Here is a 7,167-nt window from a genome sequence, read left to right as displayed (position 1 = left end):
AGGTAAGAAACAGGAGCCAAAAAGCAATGTGATCTTCAGCGAAACTTAACTGCTTAGTTCCTGCTACAAAAAAGGGAGTGGGGAACTGAAGTAATTTTCTCTTTAGTTCAAGTCTTCAGCCTGCTTTTTTCTGCATTCCCAATAAGATACAGTAACTCAAAGTCTCTCCTAAAATTTAAAACACCTGTGCTCTTATCAAGATGTGCAAATATAATTGTAAAGCCACTTTAAGGAGTCCAAGCTTAAAGATCCTTCGAAGTTATTTTTGTTAAGTGGAAGAATTATAGTTTAAAACACACCCTGCCATACCTGTTCTGTGTTGGATTGTCTTCAAGAGAGTCAGTATTCTCCTGCAGTCCAATGCCCTGACTTAAACCGTGAAGTCCACTGCGGTTCTCAAACCCTTTATCAGTTTGTCAACCTTTAAATGAAGATTAGATTCATTGCCACCCCATATCTTAATGTTGGTCAATAAATTCAAAGTGAACTGGTAAACAGAAGAGTAAAAAAAAAGACCTACAGCCCATAGAAGAGACCACTGAGCTGTGATTCTTTGCTGGCAGAATTGGGAGCTTGGCAGTTTGTTTGAGTAATCAAAACAGGAGTTCTTCATCGTACTGGAGGCCCAGAGAACAGCAAAAGGGAGAGAAAGAAAAGTGAACAGTTGTCTCCTGTAGGCAGGAAGAGAGCTCACAAGAGTGAGAGGATTGGCATTACAGGAGAGAAAAGGGTTAAAGCAATCCACTGTAAAAGGGAATGTGGGTAGGAAATATTTTTGCTGGGGTCAGCGGCGGGAAACAGAAGCAGTGGACCAACGAGGAAGAAAGATCAAGAATTCTAACAACGAAGGCCACTTACAACTATCGCCTTCTCACATCTTCCGTGGGCACCCGAGCCACGCCCACGTTGTTTGAGATGCGGGCTCTGAGCCGGTAGGCCCGGGGCAGGACCAGTACAAGGAAGCTACCATGGCCGTCGGCGCTCCAGTCTGCAGGTGGTGTGGCAAGAAGAGAAGGTGGCCGTTCTCTCTGCTGGAATGCGAAGAACATGTGTACCAAGCAAGGGTGATTTATTGTTGGTTGTGTACTCAGCAATCTGCTAAGTCCTGCGAACAGTTCAAAAGACCCTGAGAGCCCCCTTGTCCAGGAGTAAGTTCCTTAAAAGGAACTTAAAAGTTCTCTTTAAAGAGATAAGCCAAGCAAACAGAAAACCACTAGAGCGAAACGGAGGCGACGGTGTACTTTAGAGCGCACCTGTGGCTGCAGGGCACTGGGAACACAGAGCGACCTGTCCAAGCATGCTACAGGGGGGAGTAGATAGAAAGGGGGGGGGCAATAGCCTGAAACTGACAGCGGACACAAAGGGAAAAGGTGTGGCCTGCTAGTGCCAAGGGACTCGGAGACTTCTGTGGGTGGTCTCCATAGTCTGGCGAGTCCCTCCCCAAACACACACCATGACTGTTTCTAGGGATTGAAAAGGCTACCAGTTGGGGTGGGGTCTAAATCCAGGTGTGGTGCCTGTAGTCATTGTTGGACACGCGAATGGTCATTCAATAAGTGACTAGCTCCATCGTCAGACCTATGTGATAATCCACAGGACATCTATCCTGTATATTAATACATCTCACATGGGCCTTTCCATCTCAAATACGAAGAATCAGATTTGCTGTAAAAGTGCAAGAAGTATATAATAATGATCACGGCATGAAAATCTGACATTGATTTCGTCCTTGCTTCTGCAGTTAAATGGGATCAAAATGGAAGTAAAGTTAACATTATCTTTCTTATTCCCCAGTTAAAAGGAGAACCATGCATATGTGCTTCAGGGTCAAACTCTGTGGGCTGTGGAAATCTTCTAGCAGCAGTCTTTGCCTAGCTTTGGGCTGGTGGCTCACACCTCTAATCCCAGCTATTCAGGAGGCTGAGAGATGAGGACTGAAGTTCGGAGCCAGCCAACGCAAGAAAGTCCATGAGATGCTTATCTCCAATTAAGCACCAAAAGCCAGAGTGGAGCTGTGGCCCAAGTGGCCAAGTGTTAGCTTTGAGTAAAGAAGCTAAGAGGTAGTGCCCATGCCTTGAGTTCAAGCCCCAGAACCAATACACAAAACAAAAAGAAACCCAGTCTGGGTTGTTAACATTATCATTACAATGTTAACCTGTGCTCTACCCAGTGACCACTCTATTTCTGTGCATATTTTAGGCCAGAATTCTGAAGGCCAAACATTCCTTCTAAGGTATACTAGCCAACATTGGATGGATCTAAAATGTCTGACAGAGTAACCTCCAGATGACCTCTACCTTTATTATCATCTAATTCCACCAACTAGTCCCACCAGACCACAAAAGGAGCAAAAAAGAAATGTTACACAAATTCAAAAAGAATCTATGCCTATTCAGGAAAAGATGTGCATATTCCTCCTCTTTATTAACCTGACCTTCATCTACATCTCCTTTGCCCTGTATCAGACATTGACCAGTCTGGAGTGGTCGCTCTCTGCTAGTCTGAGTCCCTTATTTGCATAAAGAACCTGGATGGGAACTTTTGGGTTGAATCTTCCTGTTAGACACCACCTTTTCTTTTGCTCGGCAAGCCAGTCACCACCTGACTTGCTCTTGGTCCGTCAGAGCTGCATCTCCCTCTGGCTCAAGCCCAACAATATGAACGATTGCATAGAAAGTAGAGAGTGCACCAAAATATGAACCGAATTGCTCTATTGGAAGGGTAGAATTACGAGACTGAGAATGAAACTTACAAGGGCTGGGAATGTGGCCTAGTGGTAGAGTGCTCACCTCGTATACATGAAGCCCTGGGTTCAATTCCTCAGCACCACATAAATAGAAAAAGCCGGAAGTGGTGCTGTGGTTCAAGTGGTAGAGTGCTAGCCTTGAGCAAAAGCTCAGCCCCAGGACTGGCAAAAAAAGAAAAGAAAAGAAAAGAATAAAGAATGAAACTTACATTAATTTCCCAAAACTCACACAACAGAATGAGCTTTTGTAATTTAAAGAAAAATCATGGAAAGTGTTGTACATGCCAGTGTGGTAGTACACTCTTCTAACTCCAGCACTCGGCGCTGAAACAGGAGGGTCTTGAGTATGAGGCCAACCTGGGCTACGTAGCAAGTCCTTGTCTCAAAATAAGGAAATAAAAGAAAGAGTTCTATAAGTAGAAAAAGTGATTTCTCATGCAACATCTGTTTTATTTCCATTTGGAAATTAATTCGTTATTCAGCTGTACATTATGACTTGGAACGAACACTGACTTTTTTTTTTTTTTTTTTTGGCCAGTCCTGGGCCTTGGACTCAGGGCCTGAGCACTGTCCCTGGCTTCTTCCCGCTCAAGGCTAGCACTCTGCCACTTGAGCCATAGCGCCGCTTCTGGCCGTTTTCTGTATATGTGGTGCTGGGGAATCGAACCTAGGGCCTCGTGTATCCGAGGCAGGCACTCTTGCCACTAGGCTATATCCCCAGCCCCGAACACTGACTTTTAGTAATAGCCGAAATGGCCAGGAAGGCCTTTTGCGTGGTTGTGGCTTGGAAACCTGGTGTCTTTTCTTTGTTTTCTGACCACCACGAAGTCAGGAGGCCTTCTCCTGGGTGATGTACTCTACACCATAGCCCTGATCCAGCAGGGCCAAGAGACCAGAGAATGAGATCTCCAAGACCTCTGAAACCCTAAGCCAAAACAAACATTCAGGGTTTTAAGCTGACTGTCTCAGGTATTTTTTTTTTTTTTTTTTTTTTTGGCCAGTCCTGGGCCTTGGACTCAGGGCCTGAGCACTGTCCCTGGCTTCTTCCCGCTCAAGGCTAGCACTCTGCCACTTGAGCCACAGCGCCGCTTCTGGCCGTTTTCTGCATATGTGGTGCTGGGGAATCGAACCTAGGGCCTCGTGTATCTGAGGCAGGCACTCTTGCCACTAGGCTATATCCCCAGCCCCTGTCTCAGGTATTTTGTCACAGTGATGAGAAACTGACTCACACAGGCCCCAGAAGCCAACACTGAATAGTAGAAAAGAGTTGTGACCAGAAGGCGAGAAGATCATACAATGTCCTTGTTACCAGTTTGCCCTGCGTGTGGGAAGTTTGGCAATATGACTTCTATTTTTGTGTTCCAACTTTTATATTTCATCTCCCAATTTAACCACCTGATACACTGAAAAAACAAAAACTGGGGTAAAGGGCTCATTGCCCTGTGATAGTTACAGAATTTTTTGGCCAGGAGAACAAAGTCAAAACAAGCCATTGTTCTACAGAGGAACTCACTTCCAAAGCACCATAAAATGACCACCTCCACCGGGACTACAAGCTGGGAAAAGTAGGATTTGATCAGAATGCCTAAGAAGGCTTCCATTACCTGGGTAGCCCGGAAGGCCAGAGCTCGCTGCCTCTTGATTCCTGTGCCAGTTAGAGAAAGCTCGCGAGAGCAGGGAGCCCAGGCCTGCGGATCTGCCCTTGGCTGGCTGTCACCTGCAGGCAGAATCCCTCATTCTCTCTCTGCACCCTCATGTGTGGCTTCTAGACACGAGTGTGTTAGGGGCAGACTTTGTCCAAGATGCCACACATGGAGGTAGAGAGAAAAGGGCAATCATCGAGCTTCCAGGGCTCTCCTGAGTGAGGCCATAGGATCGATTTCTTCCTTTAAATTGACTCATGGCTGGATGCCTGAAGGTCTCACCACTCTCCAGAATCTTCTCTGCCAGAATCTTGGGCCAAGCCACTGCAAGACTTCGGGAGTTGACTGACAGCCCAGAGCAGCACGGAGTCATTTGATGTCTTCCATGGGCTTTTCACATGGACAGTGCAACTGGTCTGCCAGGCACACACCCTCGGGAGTTCCCTCATCTCTAGCCCCATAAGTCACCCCACAGTAGAAGGGCAAATTAGTCTCCACTGCCTCCATCTGGTTTAGCAATCAATTGGTAAAGAGCCATGTTTGTTTATTACTAATTCATGGTCAAACAGGGAAACAAATGAAAATACAGCAAGACAGGAAAAGCAAGATGATGTTCCTAAGGAAGAAGAAATTGAGGAAGGCTAGTCCCAGAGAGTTCTTCAGCTTGGCTGGCCTTATCTATTATGACCTTTTGCTCCCAGAACTAGACATTCTGGAGGAGGCCCATTCACCACATTTTCAAATCACAAGAATTCTCGGGAGGCTGACCGAACTGTGAAATGCGAATTTCATAAGCAAATAAATCTGACTTTCCAAATGTCCCCACTCTGGCCCAGAAAAAGTAGTTTCCAGCCAGGCACCAGTGGTTCATACTTGTAATCCTAGTTATTCAGGAGACCGAGACCTGAGGACGGTGGTTCAGAGCTAGCCTAGGCAGATGAATGTGAAAGACTAACCAGCAAGAAGCTGGAAGCGGAGTTGTAGCTCAAGTGGTAGAATGCCAGCCTTGAGTAAAGAAAGCTAGGTGAGAGCTCAATGCCCTGAATTCAAACCCCAGTAAAAGAAGGGAGGAAGGAAGGAGGGAGGGAGGGAGGGAGGGAGGGAGGGAGGGAGGGAGGGAGGGAGGGAGGGGAAAGGAAAGAGAGGAAGTTTCAGAAGAATCCTCTTTAAAGGGCCCCACTCTGCAGAGGAGTTGGAATGTTCCGCGGAGGTACGCCTCCACCATCAGGTGCTCCAGGGATGAGGGACAGGTAAGGAAGAGTGGGACAGCACAGTCCTGAAGAAAAATATTCCTGTCGACTTTTTTTTACAATCGTGTGTAGGCTAGGGGTGGAGTGGGACTGGGAAGGGAGCACTCTGCTCTCGTTCTTTGCCTCCCAGCTCCAGGGGAAGGGAGGACCCAGAGATGAAGGCGTAGACAAGCTCCCTGGAGGTTCCACACGGAGCAGGAGAAGCGGCGGGCTTCAGGAGGCTTTGCAGCCACACGTTACCTGTGATTATCTCTGATAATCTCTGATAAGCTCTTGTGGAGTTCTCCTTTCCTGTTTGTATTTTTATTTTGGTTGTTTGAAACCAGTGTTCATAATTAAACTCGGTTATAATGGGGAAAGCAATAGAATACCTCTGTATCAATGGTTTACTCCCAGAGACCTCAATAAAATAAAGACATGGGTAAACTCCTAGCAGTAGAGGTAGTGGGGGGAGACAGGGAGTAGTGACCCCAACATTGGCAGGTGAAGGGAAGAGGGTGGGAGCCAGATGCTGGGTAATCTGGTCAGGGCAGCCATGTTCCGGAATGATGGTGAGGGAGAAGGGCTGGGTCGCAGGGGAAGATTTAAATTATCTGGGGGAGAGATGGCCAGTTTAGACTCTTAGCTTGCCAACCCCTAGAGCTGCACAACTTAGAGCTCTCTCCCCTACAGAAGTCACCAAAGGGAAGCTGCCTGCCCGCCAACAGACTTGCAAACGGTGGGCCAAAATGAAGAATGCTGATGGCGTGTGGAGCGCACGCATCACGACACTGGGCCTGATCTCAGCTCAGGGCCTGCCTCCGGGTTCATCAAATGAATTGGTAGATAGTCACTTCTTAAGTTCTGTTAGTTCACATGTAATAATTGTGCACATGACTGTGCTACACTGCTCCATTCAAGCTGTACTGAGCAAACCACAGTAACCAGCGTTTCCATCTCTTTAGCACCATTTTGTGTTCAAAAGCTTCTAGCATCTCCCTTCTGGAATTCCATAAGCTCTGTAGTCGGCTATTGTGAACTGTAGCCACCTACTGAGAGTCCGTGCACGGGAACTTCTTCTTCTCTAAGTCTGTTTTGGTACCCATCGCTCATCCTCCCTCTATCCTCTTCTAATCTTTCCCCTTCCTCCCCTGATCTTTATCAAACATGAACCACTTCACAAATTCTGAGTCAGCCTGGCGCAGGGGTGAGGCTAATCTTCTCTATATCATTCCAATTTTAGTATGTGGGCTACAGAAGGGAGCACTGATTAATATAGGAATAATTTCAGATATAATAGCATAAAAAGTGTCTACTGGTTTTGATCTCAAGAATCAATTTAATAGAACAGAGAATACTAAATGTGATTCCAGGAGAGAATGTAGCCTGATCAACCTTGACATTGTTCAAACAAAATCTAGCTGTCAGAAAATGAAAAGGGTTTAGGCAGGGAGAAGTGGTTGGCTGCTTCACCTTAGTTGGTGATCAGAAACATATTCTGAAGTCTACGCTTTATTAGCCAGGTATGGGGGTACATTCCTGTAATTAA

General features: G+C 46.4%; 1 non-coding gene across 1 annotated transcript; it reads right to left on the bottom strand.

Moving 5' to 3' along the window:
* Positions 1-6,779: 6,779 nt before the first annotated feature.
* LOC125339753 lies at positions 6,780-6,885 on the bottom strand. The gene has a single exon (XR_007208605.1). It is a non-coding gene; the product is annotated as a U6 spliceosomal RNA (small nuclear RNA).
* Between the last annotated feature and the right edge of the window lie 282 nt (positions 6,886-7,167).

The sequence above is a fragment of the Perognathus longimembris genome, chromosome 21, assembly GCF_023159225.1.
Source record: "Perognathus longimembris pacificus isolate PPM17 chromosome 21, ASM2315922v1, whole genome shotgun sequence".
NCBI lineage: Eukaryota > Metazoa > Chordata > Mammalia > Rodentia > Heteromyidae > Perognathus > Perognathus longimembris.
This window is presented reverse-complemented; position numbering and strand designations above follow the sequence as displayed.